The sequence below is a fragment of the Myxine glutinosa genome, chromosome 12 (assembly GCF_964187855.1).
Source record: "Myxine glutinosa chromosome 12, kmMyxGlut1.1, whole genome shotgun sequence".
Classification (NCBI taxonomy): Eukaryota; Metazoa; Chordata; class Myxini; order Myxiniformes; family Myxinidae; genus Myxine; species Myxine glutinosa.
In genome coordinates, this window is record NC_136272.1 from 78,397,889 (window position 1) to 78,404,543 (window position 6,655).

Below are 6,655 nucleotides of genomic sequence, written 5' to 3' on the forward strand. Positions count from 1 at the left end.
CATGTAAGTTTACATAAAATATTGCACCAACATGGGGAGAGTGACCAATACCAACTTCCCTGGGATTCCGCCTCCTGTCTTGAAATTCCAATTTGAGGGTGCAGGCCTTGTTTTTAACAGCCAAGAGGAACAAAGTTGGGAAGTAGGAGCATCAGGACAGGGAGCCATAGTCCATGGAGCTCGATATGAAAGCTTTCTCCACCATGATGAGCTCGATGTGGCTCACGAATTTCTCATTTTTATGAAGAATAAATACCCGGATGATATCTCAGTACAATCGTCATTTAACACAGTATTTTGTTAAATTATCAAATTTATGATTGGAATGACGTTTGGAATTGAGTGAATACAATTACGATTTTGAATTTCCAACCGTACGGAATTGCTCCTTGTCTGGATGTAACATCAGCACGGATTTAAATATTTATTTATATCACGAGTGTTGGTAAAGTTAATTTTTTTTTATTAATGCTATTTAATTTGTGATTTGAGTTATGCTGTTTGAAATTCAGTGAGTACAATTACGATTTTGAATTTCCAACGTACGGAACTCCTCCACATCCAAATGTGACGTCAGCACGGATTTTAATATTTGTTTATGTCACGAATGTTGGTAAGTTTATTTTTTATATTAATGCTATTTAATTTGTGATTGGAGTTATGCTGTTTGGAATGAAAATAGAGATATTGACTTCAAGTGAATGACGAAATGATGTGACGGTTTCTACTTTTTAAGCGTGACATTTGCGGATCGCCATATGCAGATTCGCCATTAACTGGGTATGGAACCATTCAACGGGTACGTTTTTCCTAGATGTCCTTTACGAACCTGCTGTCCATTCTTGATGTTCGACTACAGGTGCCACAGGAATATGGAATTTATTGGTTCCATGGTTTAGCATTCACCGTTTGTCGTCACGGTTGGAAGGTCAGAATCACCAAACGGCTGTTACAGCTCCACAAGCGTGGGGAACTATCTGAGGAGTTAAACAACAGAATCAAACTTGTTGGAGCCCAAAGTCCAATAATGTACGGCTTGCCCAAAACCCACAAAGAAAATGTCCCACAAAGACCGATATTAGTGGGGTCAATATACGAAAAAAACTCAACTAACCCCCAAAAAAAATTGATACAAAAGGTTTTTCAATGGATTCTGGTACCATTGGGCATGCTAAATAACATACTAAAAATCTAGTAATATCTGACTTCCGGAAAGTGGTCATTTTCAAGATGGCGTCCAAGATGGCCACCGGGAGCTTAAAATGGCCATATCTCAATTATTATTCAACCTAGAAAGGTGGTTTTGGTGTCTAACCCTAGGTTTTAGGGCCCAAGGAATCCAATTGAATCAATAAAATTACCATCAGTTAATTATTTATTGACAAGTCCAAGATGGCATCCCAAGGTGACATCCTGATCCACTAAAATGGCTCTGTCGAATAGTAGTCAACCTAGAGAGATATTTTCAGTGTGTATACCTAGGTTTAAGGCACCCAGGAAATCATCAAAATTACTTAAATAAGCACAAAGTAATCAGGTAATCCAGTAAGCCAGGTTTACCAGCCCATTAGGCACTTGTTGTCTTATACAGTTAGTCGCTATTCATCGTCATCCTCCGACTCACCAGCTAATTATTTATTAATAAGTAATTACCTGATGGTAATTTTATTGATTCAATTGGATTCCTTGGGCTCTAAAACCTAGGGTTAGACACCAAAACCACCTTTCTAGGTTGAATAATAATTGAGATATGGCCATTTTAAGCTCCCGGCGGCTATCTTGGACGCCATCTTGAAAATGACCCCTTTCCGGAAGTCAGATGTTACTAGATTTTTAGTATGTTATTTAGCATGTCCAATGATACCAGAATCCATTGAAAAACCTTTTGTATCAATTTTTTGGGGGTTCAACCATATATTGACCCCTCTATATTGTCCCTGGTTGGTTCGGCCCAACATGAACTGGCCAAGTTGTTGGGAGAGGAACTGCAACCAGTATTGGAGTCACTTTCACATTTTGTGATCAAAGATTCTTTCACTTTTGCAGAAGCAATTTCTGCTACAACAGCGACAAGTGCAGACAACATAATCGCCTCCTTTGATATACAAATGTTGTTCACGAATGTCCCACTGACTGACACTATTGATATACAGTATGTGCACATCTGCTATATCACAGTGATCTGGAACATCCGCAGATCTCAGAACAAGTCTTTATGGAGTTGATGAACACAGCAACGAGGCACGTCGAATTTAGTTTCAACAACATTATGTACGTCCAAACTGATGGAGTCGCCATGGGTTTCCCATTAGGCCCAGCGCTTGCGAATATCTTTGTGTGTTACCACGAAATGCAGAAACTTACTGGTCGGCAAGGTGTGGATGCTCCCATCCGATACTATCAGTAACATTTTTGCTTTCTTTGAGTCTCAGATGGCATGTGATGTATTCTTGACGCAGCTCAACACTCTCCGTCCAGCGCTGAAGTTCACCATGGAGCTGGAATCTTCAAACACATTACCATTCACGGACGTGTTGGTGGAAAGATCACTCCCTCCATCGACCGGAAGCCGACCTTCACTGGGCAGTATACTCACTGGGATTCCTACAGCTCCACGAGATACAAAATTGCCTTGATCAACTTCCTTGTGAACAGCGCTCAGAGGATTTGCTCACCTGGTAACCTTCCTGCTGAAATGGACAAAATCATGAATGTACTCGGTGACAATGATTACCTGGAGTATATAATCAAGATATATGTGTCCAAGTTTCTCAACACAACAAAGGAACACTAGATGGTATTCATAGAATACTTACCCTGCGCAGTCAACTTGGTGTGAGCCAACTCTTCTATTTTTGAACGTTTCTTTTTTTTTGATCCAATATGGCTGCCAGACCACGTGAGCGATGACATCATAAATTTATATTCTCTCAATAATTGTTGCATAGATCAGGCTCAATAAATTTCAAACTGATCAGACTAAGCGTTGTCCCTGTCGAATTATGACGTCATAATTATGGCACCAATGACGTCATCGTTAACAACACCTATTCCCCATATGGAGTTCTTTACAATGAGTCACGTTTCAATTTTTAAAATGCTGACACGGCACACACTTTACTTTACTGAAATGCAGACACAAATGTTATATTTAATGTTATATTTAAATGTTATATTTTCGTCAATCCAAACCCGTGGGAAAATTGGAATTTCTTTCAATCAGACAAAAATTTGAACCCAGGCTGTGTATAGCCAACAGACCGCTGCTTCAATCTCTCCCAAAAAAAATTATTTACTGTTAAGAAATATATAACCTCCCATTTTTTAGTTCTTTCAATAATCGAGAGAATAAAAGTCTTCCTTTTTTTTCTTTTTTTTTATACCGTGGTATTTTTACCACGGGCATCTGCTAGTTTTCAATTAAAGAGCACATGACCTCTCACATCTTTGACCTTTTGAATCCAAAATGGAATCGGTTCATCTTTGTATTCCACTATTACAGTCGATACTTGTGCTAAGTTTGGTTGAAATCCCTTCCGTCGTTCACAAGTTATTGTGGTAATAAAAAAGAACGGTAATAGCTGGACAGACAACCAGACGATAATGCCTCCGGCCTTCAGCTGCTGAAGCGTAAAAATGAAAGACAGAAGTCGGTTTTTTCAATCTATCAAATGTTAAATCAATGGAGCAAGCTTTGGTATTGGAAAGTGCGGTATTAGGTTAGGTTAGGGTTAGGGTTAGGGTTGTTAGGGTAGGGTTGTTAGGGTAGGGTTGTTAGGGTGAGGGTTGTTGGGGGTAGGGTTGTTAGGGTAGGGTTGTTAGGGTAGGGTTGTTAGGGTAGGGTTGTTGGGGTTAGGGTTGTTAGGGTACGGTTGTTGGGGTAGCGTTGTTAGGGTTAGGGTTGTTAGGGTTGTTAGGGTAGGGTTGTTAGGGTAGGGTTGTTAGGGTTAGGGTTGTTAGGGTGAGGGTTGTTAGGGTAGGGTTGTTAGGGTAGGGGTGTTGGGGTTAGGGTTGTTAGGATTAGGAGTTGTTGGGGTTGTTAGGGTAGGTTTGTTAGGGTTGTTGGGGGTAGGGTTGTTAGGGTAGGGTTGTTAGGGTAGGATTGTTGGGGTTAGGGTTGTTAGGGTAGGGTTGTTAGGGTTAGGGTTGTTGGGGTTGTTAGGGTTAGGGTTGTTAGGGTAGGATTGTTAGGGTAGGGTTGTTGGGGTTAGGGTTGTTAGGGTAGGGTTGTTCGGGTAGGGTTGTTAGGGTAGGGTTGTTAGGGTAGGGTTGTTAGGGTAGGGTTGTTAGGGTTAGGGTTGTTGGGGGTAGGGTTGTTAGGGTAGGGTTGTTGGGGTAGGGTTGGTTGTTAGGGTAGGGTTGTTAGGGTAGGGTTGTTAGAGTAAGGTTGTTAGGGTAGGGTTGTTCGGGTAGGGTTGTTAGGGTTAGGGTTGTTGGGGTTGTTAGGGTTAGGGTTGTTAGGGTAGGGTTTGGGTAGGGTAGGGTTAGGGTAGGGTTATTAGTTGTTAGGGTTGTTAGGGTTAGGGTTGTTAGGGTAGGGTTAGGGTAGGTTTGGGTAGGGTAGGGTTAGGGTAGGGTTATTAGTTGTTAGGGTAGGGTTGTTAGGGTTAGGGTTGTTGGGGTTGTTAGGGTTAGGGTTGTTAGGGTAGGGTTAGGGTAGGGTAGGGTTAGGGTAGGGTTAGGGTAGGGTTATTAGTTGTTAGGGTTGTTATGGTAGGGTTAGGTAGGGTAGGGTTAGGGTAGGGTTATTAGTTGTTAGGGTTGTTATGGTTGTTGTTGTGCCATTTTGCATAGTAAATAATTCTTCCCAATTATTTGTCTATCTTGAAATAAATGTGTTAAAGGTTGAATAATTTGCTCAATTGACGCCAATTATAGGACCAACCTCTGTCCAGTCGATTTCCCAATGAATCACGCATGCCCATTATGATAGGGAAACTAACATCAGCTGAAACACCACTGTTGTGGCACCCGGTCCCAATCTAACTTGGCATGGGATATTGGCGATTAGGCTGGCAAGGACTATGCACGACTTCCCTCCAGTGTAGTCGTTCATGCGATGTGCCAACAAAGAAAAACCTAAGGCTCTGATACCTTAGAAAGCGAATTGTGTGTTTTTGAAAGGAGATCGTTTTGAAAGGATTGTCTTATTCTGGCCTCATCTGGGCCATATATTTATTCGGTAACACATGCGGCCAAAAATGAAAACAAAGAAAATTGGACAAGGTAATTGAATGGACGGTGATCGGAGAGAGAAAGGGTGGGAAGTGTGTGATAGGAGTTTGAAGAAAAGGTAAGAAAGTTTGGCAGGTGGTGTATCAACAATTCCACAATATTGGTGTGCATAATGATAGTTGGCCCCATTTTGCTTTTGTTGCCCAACTTATGATGATGATGTGTGCTTCTGGTCTGCAAGAGTGCCACGTGGAAACAGGAAAAGAGTTGGAGACTGGGCAAGGATGGAAGATTTGATGAAAGCTATAGGGGTAGCTGGCAGGATGGCCTCGAGGTAGCACGCTCACCTGTAATCTGTCTAAAAATGTCAGAAGGATGTGCCCTGTCTGACAATTTACAGCTTGGTCAGGTACAAATCCTGGACATTAAACTGAACATCCCGTCTGCCGGCATTAGTCGGTGGACGTTAAAGATCACCAGGTGTCCTTCACAAAGAGTAAGCGAGAAGTACAAATTATTACCCAAACTGGGAAGACGATGCCAAACAACTCAGTTGTTGGCCAAACCAAACCAATCTTGCCAAGAAATTGCTTCTGCAGCACCGATGCCCTGTAACAGAGAATGGTACATCAGAATCAGAATAGTACTGAAGGAAACACAGAGAATGAGACGAGAGAGAAGAACCACCTTCAGAGGCTATGTTCCCCCGCAGAGCAGGGGTTGGCATTTTTCGGGCACCATGGTCCCCTTTTTGAAGCAATGTTTTATGGCCGGAAGCTCTTCCTGCCACCAACCCTGTTAGTCACCTCTTGCGACACACAGGGAATAACCAGTGAACTGGTACTCGATTTGCCGAAAGATGACAGGATGAGTCAACCTGCCCTGGCGTTAATTCAGTGATCAACCTCTTTCTTTCAATCCTGACAAATCTCACACTCTTACTATGTCTCTCCGAAAATACCGACTGGAAAACCCTCCCATCTACTTTCTCAACAATCCTCTCCAAGAAGTTCTGTCGCTCAAGCTTTTGGGTCTCACTATCTGCCATGATCTTTCCTGGGAAAACCACATTTCCAAGCTGGCCTCCAAAGCCAGTCGCCGACTGGGCAACCTCCGTCATGCGAAGTCCTTCCTTGGCACACCTGAGCTCCTCACCACATACAAAGCTTTCATCCGCAGCTCAATGGAATACTGTTCCCCCCTCTGGGCTGGTGTTCCTGCCTCACACCTAGCTCGTCTTCACGCTGTTGAAACCAAAGCTTTCAGAATCATTGGAATCTCCCGCGATGAAGCTAACTCCGAGGGCCTTTCACTCACTCACCGCAGGCAGGTTGGTGGTCTTTCTGCCTTCTACCGACTCCTCTCCGGCCTAGCTCCCCCAGCTCTTTCTGTGCTCTGTCCCCCAAATATTCCTACAGGTCGCACAAGATCTGCCAGCAACCCTCTTATGGTTAAACTGCCGAAATCTCGGCTCTCTGCT